Source organism: Jaculus jaculus, chromosome 3 (genome assembly GCF_020740685.1).
Source record: "Jaculus jaculus isolate mJacJac1 chromosome 3, mJacJac1.mat.Y.cur, whole genome shotgun sequence".
Lineage (NCBI taxonomy): Eukaryota > Metazoa > Chordata > Mammalia > Rodentia > Dipodidae > Jaculus > Jaculus jaculus.
In genome coordinates, this window is record NC_059104.1 from 126038427 (window position 1) to 126054163 (window position 15737).

The following is a 15737-nucleotide window of genomic DNA, read 5'->3' on the forward strand; positions in this document are numbered from 1 at the left end:
TTAACAACCCAGGTTCACTCTGCTTGGAAAAAACAAATAAAAATTTGCAAAACACAAAGCAGGAAGAGAAAAGAAGGAAGAAAGAAGGAACAAAAGGAGGGAGGGAGGGAAAAGCAAGCATGAGAGCCTGAAGAGGCTGAGTGAGTGCTGCAGTTTGATCACCAGGAACCACATAAATAGCTGGGCATGACCATGAACACCTATAATCCCAGTCCCACACGGGAGCAGAGACCCAACTCGGGAATAACTGGTAAGCTCCAGGATCCATAAGAGAGTTATACTTGAATAAGAATAGGTAGTAGAACAGGACTTCTGCTCCAACTGCCACAGGTGAATGCACTCTGCTGCAGGCTAGCAGTGCATAAGGTGTTGCATGAGCACACACACACATACATACACCACAGAAACACACACACAAATACACACCAGCACTGCATATAAGCACACCACATTACACATCCTTACAAGCAAAAAGGAAAAAGAACGAGGAAGGGAAGAAGGGAGGGAGGGAAAGAGAAGTTAAGGGACTAGAAGGAAGAAGAAACTCATAAACTTATGGTCAACTCTTTGACAAGTGTGTCAAAAAAACAGTGAAGAAACATAATTTTTCCACTGATGGTGCTATAAAACTGAATATGATGTATAAAACACACTACACAGAAATCAACACAAAATGGATTAAAGATTTAAACATGGCACTCAAAGCTATAAAACTCCTAAAGGAAAACAGATAAAAACCTGGGTCTTGGTAATATAATTTTTGGATATAATACGAAAAGCACAAACCACAAAAGCAATAGAGCAATACTAGTACATCAGGCTAAAAGGTTTTACATAGCCAAATAAACAAGCAACAAAATGAAAATGCAAGCTAAGGGATGAAAGAAAACATTTGTAAAGTATGTGTCTAGTGAAGAATTGATATGCAAAATAGATAAGAAACTCATATAACAATACCAAAAATGCTTATAACTGGATTTAAAAGTGAACAAAGAAAATAAAGATACATGTCTGAGATAAATAAATCAGATGGTCAACAGGCATAGGAAATGTGTTGAAAATCTCTAATAATTACCGAAATATAACTCAGAACTGCAATGGCACACAAGTCTCATATCTGTTACAATGGCTACTGTCAAAAAGACTAAATAAGATGGGTGTGAAGGCATAGACCTATAGTCTTAGCACTCAGGAGGTTGAGACAGGAAGAGCAAAAGTTCAAGGCAAGCTTGGACTACACGTCAGTTTGCCCGTCAAAAACAAAGGAGAGTGCTGGGGAGATGGTTAGCACTTAAGGCATTTGCCTGCAAAGCCTAAGAACCCGATTTCAATTCCCTAGGACCTACATAAGCCATGTACACAAGGTGGTACATGTGTCTGAAGTTTACTTGCAATGGCTGGAGACCCTGGGAGGCCCATTCATTCTCTCTCTCTAGTAAATAATACTAAAAGCAAATTTTTGTATGTGGAGAGGACCCTTGCACACTATCTTGTCAAGTCTCCTTTCATAGAAGCAGTTCCCAAGTTCCATCGCCCTTTCTTTGGACCCCCCAGTAGAAAGATTTCCATCTGCTAATGCCACTAAAACTGGAAACAGTCACCATCTGGCATGCTAACTGCCAACAGAAGTGGTTGCTCTTAGTTCTCATCCCAGTTAACAACTCACCAGCATTTGACACCAAATTAATCTGTATCTGAAAGTCTTTCAGAACCCACTGTGGTAGCCCATGACTTTAATCCCAGCATTTAGGAGGCTGAGATAGGAGGACTGCTGTGAGTTTGAGGCCAACTTGGGCTATTGAGTAAGTTCTGGTCAGCCTGAGCTAGAGTAAAACTCTTGCTTCAAAAAATTAAATAAATAAAAATAAAGTCTTTTAGTTCTTTGGCTGGAGAGATGGCTTACTGATTATGACACTTGCCTACAAAGCCAAAGGACCCAGGTTTAATTCCCTAGTACCACCTAAAGCCAGATGCACAAGGGGGTATATGTGTCTGGAGTTTGTTTGCAGTGGCTAGAGGTCCTGGCACTCCCATATTTATTCCCTCTCTCTCTCTCCCTCTCTCTCTATCTCTATCTCTCTTTCTCTCAAAAAAGAAAGAAAGAAACAAGGAAAGAAAGAAAGGAAGGAAGGAAGGAGGGAGGGAGGGAGGGAGGGAGGGAGGGAAGGAAGGAAGGAAGGAAGGAAGGAAGGAAGGAAGGAAGGAAGGAAGGAAGGAAGGAAGGAAGGAAGAAAGAAAGAAAGAAAGAAAGAAAGAAAGAAAGAAAGAAAGAAAGAAAGAAGGAAAGAAAGAGGAAGGAAGGAAAGAAATAATTTTTTTCAAGATGTCTTTCAGGTCTTGTCATATGTGGCACTAGACCCTTAATGTGCTACCAGCTTCCTCACTTTATTTTAGCAATACTTGATGTCCCCTCCACCTCCTCTTTACCAACTTATGTTAAGTGAGTTTCAGTTACAAACACAGCATCTATATCATGGTCCCATTCAATCTAACATATATACTGATAAGCAGAAGTTCAGAACATGCCTATCATGACAGTGTGTAAGCTGCGTTTAAGTAGACATCTGATGTGCATATGAAAATGTTAATGAAGTGTGTAGATAATCTCAGTGAAATTTATTTTCATTTCTATAGAATCTCAGTGGTTTTTGCAATTGCCAAATTATATAATTTGGTATTTTATTATATTTATTATATTTTATTTATATTTATAATCATATAACTTTGGCCTTTAATCCCAGCACTCGGGAGGCAGAGGTAGGAGGGTCACCATGAGTTTGAGGCCACCCTGTAAATACAGAGTGAATTCCAGGTCAGCCTGGGCCAGAGTAAGACCCTACCTCAAAAGAAAACAATTATATAACTTTTAAATCTGGAGAAATAATGACACATTCACAAATTGTTCTTATATGCTTTTTGATTATATATTTTAAATTCCCAAACTTCTCTTGGAAAACCACGTCTTTTCCCTGGCCTAGAGCTGGATGTCCACCATTTAGTAAAACTCAGTCCTTACTCCATCCTTCCTTTAATTTCCAAACACACTTCTCCCCGAGTAAATACTTGGCTGCAGCTGTGTCTTCTTGGGTTTATAATTCACAAATGGAAAGCTCTGTGAATTATTCATGTTCTTATTCCCAATGCCTTGTAAATAGAACAAGTTCTTCATATTAGCTGAGTGAATAAACCTCAGAATTCATTCCTTATGGTTTGAGGATGAAGTGGTTTAGCTCAAGAGTAACATGTTTGGATTTGTAATTTCAGATGAATCTTTGCAGCACAGCCATGTGCTGCTAACAATGGGGTTACATTTTGAAAAGTGTGGCATTGAATAATGTCTTCTTGTGGACATAATAATGTGTACATACAAGAACCAGAAGACAGATGATGTGGGTCAAGCATTTTACAAGACCTTGATACAAATAGACACAACAAGCACAAGATGTATGAAGCTCTTGCAAACATAAAACCACATGCTGCTTTACAGTAAACTTTGTTTACTGATAAGTAGATGCACGCTCTCAAGTAACAACAGAACAGCAAACACATACACAAGCAGCTAACATTTATTATCATTATCAAATGTCATGGGCTGAAATACTTGGGTGTGCTACACTTGTACACAACAAGCAGGGTATGTCAGTTTGTATCAGCGACATGTAACATCAGTGAGGGGGGAGGCAAGGGCAGGGATGCTTCAGCCTTATTATAATCTCATAGGATGACTGTAGTTGTCTGCCATTGACAGAAATGTCAGTAAGTGGTGCAGATTATGTTTTAAAAATTAAATGGAAGTGGTGAGTTGAAAAAAAAGCCACTGAAAATGTAAGCATTGGTGACAGAACCTTTCTGATTAAATGACACCTCTAAGGACTAGCAAAATAGAAGTAAAGCATTAAAGATCCTCAGGCTTTCTTACATTAGCTGTAAAAGATTTGCATTATCTAATATAATGACTGAAATTGTTTAGGGGCACCAAAATAAACCTTTGCTGCCATCTTGTGGAATGAAACAATCTTTATATTTCATATATCGAACATTTTGCAAGATTTATTATCTGTATTTCTAAAGTTCTTCATAATTTAAAAGTAATTTCAGTTGAATACAAATAGGTAAAAGTATTCCTTCTGTTGCATTCATTAAAACTTGATTTTCGATCTACATAGATTTCTCAGCTATATGTTTGTGGATTCTGATATTTTTTCATTAATCATATTTCTAAACTAATTTCTTTTTTGTTTTTTTGTTTTTTAGGTAGGGTCTCTCTCTAGCCCAGGTTGACCTAGAATTCACTATGTAGTCTAAGGGTAGCCTCAAACTCACAGCAATCCTTCTACCTCTGCTTCCTGAGTGCTGGGGTTAAAGGCTTGCACCACCACACCCAGTTAACTAATTTGATTATTTCAATTTCAATTCTACAAGCTAGAGAAATATTAGTGAAAATTGTAAGTTCATTAATTGAATTATTTTCCTACTGAGCACATATATACCCATTTATTCAATAATCATTTACTGAGTCAGTCACTGCTATAAACACTAGAGATATAATAATATAATGTTAGTGAAATAAAGAGATTAAAACTCCTACCTTCTACAAGGTACATTTTAATACAGCACATAAGGCAGATTTGTTTGCTATGATATCATTTTTAAATTCATTAGCTTCACATAATAACAAATGGCCTAAGTTCCTAGTTTCAAAAAGAAAAATACAGGAGGAGCTATATCTAATGGTATTCTCTTGAGAAAATATAGTTCAGAATACTTCAAAATTAATATCAAGCAAATAGACTTGTGTGGAAACTTCAAGACTTGGTAATTTTCTGTGTGGTGTGGCAACTAAAGAGTGTAGTATGAATGAATGAGTCTTCAGTATAATCCAAAACTTTGGCTACTTTATTCAAATCTCAACAGAACAACAATTTGTCTACCATTTGCATGGACCATCTAAAGTAACAAAGTTTAATTAGCCTGAAGGAGTTTGGGTAAGCTGACACTTTAAACAATAAAAGAAATGTCATTCTTAGAAGATGCTTGCCATTACTGCATGAGGAAGTCCTGATCCCTAATCACCAGTACCTCCAAACACTGTCTATAAAATTGGCTTTTTTTAAAGTAGAACTTAACAGTCCATAAAAAAAACAAGCTATTAGGTATTTATTTTATATACATCCATTTTTAAGTGTTTTTGGTTATATTACATGTTAGGCATCTTTTTCCTCCTCTCATTCTCCTCTGCCCTTCTTTTTCACCATTTCTTGCTCTCATTAGTCATCTTTGCTCCTCTAGACAATTACACATTTTTTTGATAACCTCCATTCATATACACAATGTACTACGATCATAATCCCCTCCTGCCAAGCTTCCCTATCCCCCCTCCACTGAACCCCTTCTTTTCAACTAGTCCCTCTTCCATTTTGAAGTCATGTATTTTATCATCTTTATACAGGTCTTGTGCAGATAGCATCAGGCACTAAGAGGTCATAAGTACATCATCATTTAATGTCTGGAACAAGCTATTTCAATATAATACCCATATATTAATGCTACTCTTCATTTTGGTTGGAGAAGCTTCTCTTTTTAGATGGTGATGGCAATTACACTTTAATATGCACATGCATGGTTTTATGCAGCTACATAAAAATCTAAGAACCACAAATGACGAAAATACTTGGCATTTGTTTCTGACACTTGCTTACTTGCTTAATGTGATTGTCCTCAGTTGCATCCATTGTTCTGCAAACACCACAACTTCATTTTTCTTTATGACTGAAAAAAAATTTATTGTGCATTTTTACACCATGTTTTTCTTATCCATTCCTCTGTTGCTAGAATCCTAGATTGATTCCATACCTTAGCTATTGTCAGTTGTGCTGAAATAAACATTGGTGTTCCAACATCTCTGTGATAAGTTGACTTGGAGTGCTTTGGGTAAATACCTAGGAGTGACATGGCTGGATCTATTACAGGTTTTTGAGGAACCTCCATACTGAATTTCAAAGGTTGGAGTAGGTTACATTCTCAAACAGTATAAGGATTCCCTTGGTGTCCATGTCCACACCAGCAGCTATGGTTGTTTTCTTGATAACTGACATTCTGATTAGATTCAGAAGATATATCAATATAGTGTTGATTTGCATTTCTCTGATAACTAATGATGCTGAACATTTCTTTCATGGTTATTGATCTTATGTAATTCACCTTTTGGGAAATGTCTGCTTATTTTACTAGCCCATTTATTGATGGGGATATTTGATTTCTTATTCTTTTTTTGTTCTTTGTGTATTCTAAATATGAATCTTTAGTCAGATATATAGCTACCAGTTTCAGAGTTTCAGGTCTCACACTAAGGTGATTTATTCACTTATAGTTGATTTTTGTGCAATGTAAGAGATAAGGATCTAGTTTCATTCTTCCACATGAATATTGAGTATTGCCAGCACCATTTGTTTAAGAGGCTGTCTTTTCTCCACTGTGTATTTTTCATGACTTTACTAAAAATCAAATGGCTATAACTTCATGAGTTTATATCTGGACCTTCCATTCTGTTTCAATGATGTATACATCTCTTTTTATGCCCATACCATGCTATCTTGGTTACCATGGCTCAAAGCTATATCTTTAAAAACAGGTGTAGTGATACCTCTGGCATTATTCTTTTTGTCCAGTACTGTTTTGGATAGCTGAGGTGTTTTGTGCTTTCAAATAAACTTAAAGTTTTTTTATATTTTTGTAATGAGATTAGAATTTTGATCTGTACATTGCTTTCAGTAAGATAGTCATTTTTATAATATAGACTCTTCCAACTCATGCACATGGGCGGTCTTTCCATCTTCTAGTATCTGCTTCAATTTCTCTCTTAAGTGTTTTAAATTTTTGTTTGTAGTGATCGTTTGCTTCCTTGTTTAAGTTTAGTCTATAGCATTTTTTGTGTGTAAGTGCAATATTTTTCTTACTTCTTTCTTAGCATGATTGTTGTTAGTTTATACAAAGACTAATTTTTGTATGTTAATTTTGTATCCTGCCACATTGCTAGAAGTATTTGTCACATTGAAGTTTTCTGGTAGAGTCCTCTGAGTCTCTTAGGTATAGAATCTAATCATCTGCAAATAAGGATTCTTTGACTTCTTCCTTTCCCATCTGTCCTTTTTCACTTGCTTCTCTTATTATTATGCTGGATAAGAGTGGAGAAAGAGGACACCCTTGTCTTATTCCTGAACTTAGAGCTTTCAATTTTCCTCATTTAGTATAATGCTGGCTATAGATTTGCCTTCATTATTTTGAGATATGATCCTTCTATTCCTAACTTCTGCAGAACTTTTATTCTGAAGGTATATTGTATTTTGTCAAAAGCCTCTTTAAAAAAATGTTTATTTGAGAGAGTGATAGAGAAAGAGAGAGGCAGATAAAGAGAATGGGTACACCCTCCCCCTGGGCCTCTAGCCACTGCAAACCAACTCGACACATGTGCCACCTTGTGCACCTGGCTTTACATTACATGGGTCCTGGAGAATCAAATCTAGGTCCTTTGGCCAAAAGCATTTTCTAACAAACAAACAAATAGCCAGGCCTGGTTGTACACACCTTTACTCCCAGCACTTGAGAAACTAAAGTAGGAATTCTGCTGTGAGTTTGAGGTTAGCCTGGGGCTACAGAGTGAGTTCCAGGTAAGCCTGGGCTATAGTAAAGCCCTGCCTCAAAAAGACAAAATAGATGGTAAGACCCTACTGCTGAAGACTCCACCTGCTTTGACTGCAAGGTCACTGAGAAATCAAGCTGGAGTGGAGATAAAAACCTCCTTCCTGTAGACCAGCTGACAGAAAGCTGGAAAGGACTATGCTTCATGGAGCCCTATTTAGACAGAAGTCATCAGCAATGAAAATAGTAGACACTGAAAGCCTAAAGTTTGGCCATCCAGGCCAAATGACCAAAAAGGTACAACAGCGGCATGTCTATTATGGGGAAAACCAACCGCTCTCTAACTGGACTACAGGCCCTCTCTATGTGAGGGCACACATGCCTGATACTGAAAACCTAATCAAAAGCCTATGGCAAGAGAGGTCATGAGCACTAGGAGGGTAACATCTGTTCTTGTCTAGCTAAATGCATATATTATGCTCATAAAACTTCCCTGAAAGCACTTTCTTAACATTCATACCCATATGTTAATGCAACTCTCCCTTTTGGTTAGAGAAGCTTCTCTTGTCAAATGGCAATGACCACTGGCATGACCCAAAAGGCACCATAGTGCTGAGAAGTGACAAGGAAATATTCAGTACTGAAACATCTCTAACATACCTTCCAAGGCTCAGGGTCCATTGCAGAAAAAGGTGGTGGAAACAATGTAAGAGTCAAAGGAAGAGTAAGCAGTTTGTTGTGTATAATTATGGAAGTTGTCAATAAAAAGGGTTTTTTTTTTAATCACCTTGAGGGGCTGGGGATTTAGCTCAGTGGATGAGTGCTTGCCTATCAAGCACAAGACCCTGGGTTTGGTCCTCAGCACCAAAAAAAAAAAAAAAAAAAAAAAACGACAAAAATCACCTTGAGACAGGCACGGTGGCATATGCACTTGGGAGACAGAAGTAGGAAGATCATCATGAGTTCATAGTGAATGCCAGGTCAGCCTGGGCTAGAGGGAGACCGTACATCAAAAATAAATAAATAAATAAATAAATAGCCAGGCATGGTGGTGCATGCCTTTAATCCCAGCACTCAGGAGACAGAGGTAAGAGGATCTCTGTGAGTTCAAGGCCACCCTGAGACTACATAGTGAATTCCAGGTCAGCTTTGGCTAGAGTGAGACCTTACCTTAAAAAACAAAATAAATAAATAAATAAATAGATAAACTTGGTCTATAATTGTTTTTGCTATTTATCAGCTTTTAGTATCATGATGCTACCCCGTCCCCAAAAAAAGCATAAAAGGAATTTAGTTTCTTCTTTTTCTATTTCTTAGCAATACTTGGGAAGCATTGTATTATTTTTTTCTTTAAATGTGTGGTAGTATTCAACAATAAATCCACATGGAATTGGATATTTTTACTGAATTTTTAAAAATATTTTTATTTATTTGTACATGTTGAGGAGGTATGTCAGGATCTTTTGCTGCTGCAAACACCAGATGCTGTGCCACTTTTCAGTCTGGTGCTAGGGCATGGACCTGGCTGTCAGGTAGTTTTACAAGCAAGTGCCTTTAACTGCTGAGCCATCTCCACAGATCCACTTAGGGGACTTTTTAATTACTGCTTCAATCTAGTTGTTATGGACATTTAAATTATTTATCTCATCTTGGCTTAATTTGGTATGTCAGACACATCCAGAAATTCATCCATTTCTTTCAGTTTTTTCCAACTTGATGGATTATTAGTTTTTAAGGTATGCCTAATAGTTTCCTGAGTTTTATTAGTATCTGTCACAATGTTTTCCTTTTCATCTCTGATTTTATTTAATGGGGTTTTCTCTCTCCTTTATTTTCTATAGATTTAACAATCTTTCTTATTTATTCAAAGAACCACTTCTTTGTTTCACTAACTCTGAAAGGCCCAAGAACTCAGAAGCTTAGAAATACTATCACGCTCCAAAGGGAGCTTAAGCGGGCCCCCCTGCATATCTCAAACTCCAGGCTTTACTCTCTGTTAGAAGCAAGTAAAGAATCCCTCTTCTCATTATATCAGAGCCCACTCCTAATATAAAACTAGGTAAAAAGGGCATGAGATAGCCCTCAAGGATGGAAAATAAGTAATAAAGTAAACCACTTATTTAGTTTCTGTAAATAGCCTGCACCATAAGCCTTAATAGCCCACACTGTAAGCCTTAGTAACTTGCACCATAAGCTGTAGCAGCCTGCCTCAGACCACCAAGGCCATAGGAGGCTGATACCATACTCTGTTACCCCCACCTAAGGAATTGCACAAGTGCTGACCCCCAAGGTCACAGGAGACTGGTACCACACTCTGCTACTCCCACCTAAGGACCTGCGCAAACGCTGACCACCAAGGTCATAAGAGAGTGATTGGTCCATGAGGGGCTTGAGCAAAGTAAACTAATTGGCTTAGAAACTGTGGGGTGGCACAAACTGACTGGCTAACACCCTGCAGGGGCTCCTGATATTAAATAATGATTGGTCTAATACACAGGCTTTGTTAGAAACCCTATAAAAACTGCCCTGTTCCTGCATTCGGGGCTCTGCAGTCCTCTATCCTTGTGAGGTGTGTGACTGTGGGCCCCAGCGCGCTTGGAATAAAATCCTCTTGCAGTTTGCATCAAGACCGCTTCTCGTGAGTGATTTGGGGGTGTCGCCTTATCTGGGCAGAGCGTGGGGGACCCCCTGCGGGGGTTTTTTTCCTACATTGGGGGCTCGTCCGGGATTAAAGGCCCCCCCATACCCACCCGAGAACCGACTTGGAGGTAAGCGGGCCCCTTTGGAATGAATGTTTGCCGGCCGGTGTTTATGTTCTGAGTATCTGGTTTCTGGGATGCGCGCTTTTGGCTCGGTTTGATTTGCAGCCGTCCTCTAGGGCCTTAAAGGGCCAGGGGACCGTGATCAGCAGACGTGCTAGGAGGATCACAGGCTGCCGCCCTGGGGGACGCCCTGGGAGGTGAGGAGACCCAGGGACGCCTGGCAGTCTCTTATACCCAGTCAGAAGACCGGGTGCTGTTATTAGAGCGGAGGCTTCCTCCTCCGCGGCCGTCCGATTCTTTTGCCTGCTTGTGGAAGACACGGACGGGTCGCTGGTGTCTGGATTTGTTGGTCTCAGTTGTGTGTGTTGTTGTTGTTGTTCTTTGTGTCTTTGTCTATAGTTCTAAGATGGGACAGACGGTGACGACGCCCCTTAGCTTGACTCTTGACCACTGGACTGAAGTTAAATCTAGGGCCCATAATTTGTCAGTTGAGGTTAAAAGGAGACCCTGGCAAACGTTTTGTGCCTCTGAGTGGCCAACTTACGAGGTCGGATGGCCATCAGAAGGAACCTTTAATTCTGAGACTATTCTGGCCGTTAAAGATATTATTTTTCAGAATGGACCAGGCTCCCGTCCCAACCAAGAGGCTTATATCCTCACCTGGAAGGATTTGGTGGACAACCCCCCGCCGTGGGTCAGGCCGTGGCTGAATAAACCCAGGAACTCAAGCTCCAGAGTCCTGACTCTTGAAAATGAAAAAAAACCCTCTCCTCCCCCTCGCATCTACCCTGAGATCGAGGAACCTCCGGCTTGGCCGGAGACTCAGCCTGCCCCTCCCCCCCCTTACCTAGTCCCAGGAGCTGAGGGAGGGCCTCTCGCTCCTCCCGAAGTTCCGCCCTCCACCCTTCCCACACCTCCGCCTCTCGCCCCTCCCATTCCTCCGCCCCTTGCCCCTCCCGAAGCTCCGAGCTCCGGCGTGACTGCTCCGCCCCTAGCCCCTCCCGAAGTTCCGCCCTCCACCTTTCCCATGCCTCCGCCTCTTGCCCCTCCCATGCCTCCGCCCCTTGCCCCTCCCGAAGCTCCGCGCTCCGGCGTGACTGCTTCACCCCTCGCCCCTCCCGAAACTCCACCCTCCACCCTTCCCAAGCCTCCGCCCCCAGGCTTGCCCAGGCTTCCTTCCTCTGCCCCTCCCGAGCTCCTGGAAATGGGAGGGCCGGCTGCAAGGACGCGGAGCCGGAGAGATGCTACCCCGGAGGGAGCAAATGGAATTGTAACACTGCCGCTACGCGAGGCAGGTCCTCCCATGCTGGGGGGCCAACTACAACCCCTGCAATATTGGCCTTTTTCCTCTGCAGATCTTTATAACTGGAAAGCTAACCATCCCCCTTTTTCAGAGGAACCCCAACGCCTCACGAGGCTGATGGAATCTCTTATGTTTTCTCATCAGCCCACCTGGGATGATTGCCAACAGTTGTTGCAGACACTCTTCACAACCGAGGAATGAGAGAGAATTTTAATAGAGGCCAGAAAAAATGTCCCTGGGGCCGACGGGCGGCCCACGCAGCTGCAGCATGAGATAGACATGGGGTTCCCTCTGACTCGCCCTGTTTGGGACCACAATACGGCTGAAGGTAGGGAGAGCTTAAAAATCTATCGCCAGGCTCTGGTGGCGGGTCTCCAAGGTGCCTCCAGAAGGCCCACCAATTTGGCCAAGGTAAGAGAGGTGATGCAGGGGCCAACGGAGTCTCCCTCAGTGTTTCTTGAGAGGCTCATGGAAGCATTTAGGAGGTTCACACCCTTTGATCCCACCTCTGAGATTCAAAAAGGCTCAGTAACATTAGCTTTCATAGGACAGTCAGCCCCTGACATCAGAAGGAAACTTCAGAGATTGGAGGGATTACAGGAAGCTGACTTGCGTGATTTAGTAAAAGAGGCAGAAAAGGTATATTACAAAAGGGAGACAGAAGAGGAAAAGGAGCAAAGGAAAGAAAGAGAGAGAGAAGAACGTGAGGAGAGACGTGAGAAAGAGAGAGAAGAAAGGGAGGATAGGCGCAATAGACGACAAGAGAAAAATCTGACCAGGATCCTGGCCACAATGGTAGAAAAAAAAGGAGAAAGGGAGAAAAATTTTCAAAAGTTTAGGACAGGCCCTAGGCAGATAGGGAACCTGGGCAACAGGACCCAACTTGATAGAGATCAATGTGCCTATTGCAAGGAGAAAGGGCACTGGGCAAGAGACTGCCCTAAGAAGAACAGCAAAAGACCTAGGGTCCTAACCCTTGGAGAAGATGAAGTCTAGGGAGGACGGGGCTCGGAGCCCCTCCCCGAGCCCAGGGTAACTCTGAAGGTGGAGGGGAAGCCAGTCAAATTTCTCGTGGACACTGGCGCTGAACATTCAGTGCTTTTGGAACCAATGGGAGGGCTAAAAGATAAGAAATCCTGGGTTCTGGGTGCTACTGGACAACGGCAATATTCATGGACTACCCGAAGAACCGTTGACCTGGGAGTGGGACGGGTAACCCACTCATTCTTAGTCATTCCTGAATGTCCAGCACCCCTCCTTGGAAGGGACCTATTAACCAAGATGGGTGTTCAAATTTCCTTCAAATCAGAAAAACCAGAAGTGTCTGTTGGAGGTCGACCCATCACCGTGTTGACCCTCCAGCTAGATGATGAGTATCGATTATACTCTTCCCCGGTAGAGCCTGATCAAGACCTAAAGCCCTGGTTAGAACAATTTCCCCAAGCCTGGGCAGAAACTGCGGGCATGGGCTTGGCGAAACGAGTACCCCCACAGGTCATTCAACTAAAAGCCAGTGCTACACCAGTATCAGTCAAACAATATCCCATGAGCCGAGAGGCCCGAGAAGGAATTCGGCCCCATATCCTAAGACTGATTCAACAAGGTATTCTGGTATCGGTTCAGTCCCCCTGGAACACTCCCTTACTGCCAGTTAGAAAACCTGGAACCAATGATTACCGCCCAGTACAGGATTTGAGAGAAGTCAATAAGAGAGTACAGGACATACATCCAACTGTCCCAAACCCTTACAACCTTCTTAGTGCCCTCCCACCAGAGCGGATTTGGTATACAGTGTTGGATCTAAAAGATGCTTTCTTCTGCCTAAGATTACATTTGGACAGCCAACCTCTTTTTGCCTTTGAATGGAGAGACCCAGATACAGGAAGGACTGGGCAGCTCACCTGGACCCGGTTGCCCCAGGGATTCAAGAACTCCCCAACAATCTTTGATGAAGCCCTACACAGGGACCTAGCCAATTTTAGAGTTCAACACCCACAGGTAACCCTCCTTCAATATGTTGATGACTTACTCCTGGCAGGAGCTACCCAACAGGACTGTTTAAAAGGTACAAAAGCATTACTGCTGGAGCTGACTGACCTTGGTTACCGAGCCTCGGCTAAGAAGGCCCAAATATGCAAAAGAGAGGTAACATATTTGGGGTACTCCTTGCGGGATGGACAAAGATGGCTGACAGAGGCACAAAAGAGGACCGTAGTACAAATACCGGTCCCAAATACGGCCAGACAAGTTAGAGAGTTTCTGGGGACAGCTGGGTTCTGCAGACTATGGATCCCAGTGTTTGCAACCCTGGCTGCCCCTCTCTATCCACTAACTAAAGAGAAAGAAAAATTCATTTGGACCGCTGAACACCAGGGGGCGTTTGATGCCATCAAAAAGGCACTATTGAGTGCGCCTGCCCTAGCCCTCCCTGATGTGACCAAACCATTTACCCTTTACGTAGATGAGCGTAAGGGGATAGCCCGGGGAGTCCTAACCCAATCCTTAGGGCCATGGAGAAGACCCGTTGCCTACCTATCAAAGAAACTTGACCCTGTGGCTAGTGGATGGCCTATATGTCTAAAAGCCATAGCAGCGGTGTCCACACTGATTAAGGATGCTGATAAGCTAACTCTAGGGCAGAAGATAACTGTCATTGCCCCCCATGCCCTGGAGAGCATTATCCGGCAGCCCCCAGACCGATGGATGACTAACGCCCGTATGACTCACTACCAGAGCCTGCTCCTCACCGACAGGATAACGTTTGCCCCTCCTGCCATCCTCAACCCCGCTACTCTTCTGCCTGAAGAAACTGATGAGACAGTGACTCATGACTGTCATCAACTGCTGGTTGAGGACACTGGGATACGAAAGGATCTCACAGATGTCCCACTGACTGGAGGAACATTAACCTGGTTCACGGATGGAAGCAGTTACATTGTAGAAGGTAAGAGGATGGCTGGGGCGGCAATAGTAGACGGGACACGAACAGTCTGGGCCAGCAGCCTGCCAGAAGGGACTTCAGCACAAAAAGCTGAGCTCATAGCCCTCACACAGGCCTTACGACTAGCTGAAGGAAAGTCTGTGAACATCTACACGGACAGCAGGTACGCTTTTGCCACTGCACACGTGCACGGGGCCATCTACAAACAGAGAGGGCTACTTACTTCAGCAGGGAAAGAAATTAAAAACAAAGAAGAAATTCTAAGTTTGCTAGAAGCCCTACATCTACCCAAAAGACTGGCCATTATACATTGCCCTGGCCACCAAAAAGCCAAAGATTTTATCTCCAAAGGAAACCAGATGGCTGACCAAGTGGCCAAGCAGGCTGCCCAGGGGGTCAACCTTCTGCCCATAATTGAGAAGTCAAAAAATCAAAAAAGTGAGCAACGATATACCCCAAGTGACTGGCAAGAAGTCAGAAAGTTGGGCCAGTTCTCTGAAACTCCAGAGGGGACCTGTTTTACCTCAGAGGGAAAAGAGATTCTACCTCAAGCAAAGGGACTAGAGTACGTTCAACAAATACACCGCCTAACCCATCTGGGAGCCAAACACCTACAAAAACTGCTGCAGACGTCTCCTTACCATATTCTGAGGTTGCCAGAGATAGCTGGCTTAGTAGTCAAACATTGTGTACCTTGCCAGATGGTCAATGCTAATCCCTCAAGAATGCCTCCTGGGAAGAGGCTAAGGGGAGACAGCCCAGGTGCTCACTGGGAAGTGGACTTCACTGAGGTAAAACCGGCTAAGTATGGTAATAAGTATTTACTAGTTTTTGTAGACACTTTTTCAGGATGGGTAGAGGCTTATCCTACCAAGAAAGAAACCTCAACCGTGGTGGCTAAGAAAATACTGGAAGAAATTTTCCCAAGATTTGGGATACCTAAGGTAATAGGATCAGACAATGGTCCAGCCTTTGTTGCCCAGGTAAGTCAGGGACTGGCCAAAGTATTGGGGATTGATTGGAAATTACATTGTGCATACAGACCCCAAAGCTCAGGACAGGTAGAAAGGATGAATAGAACCATTAAAGAGAC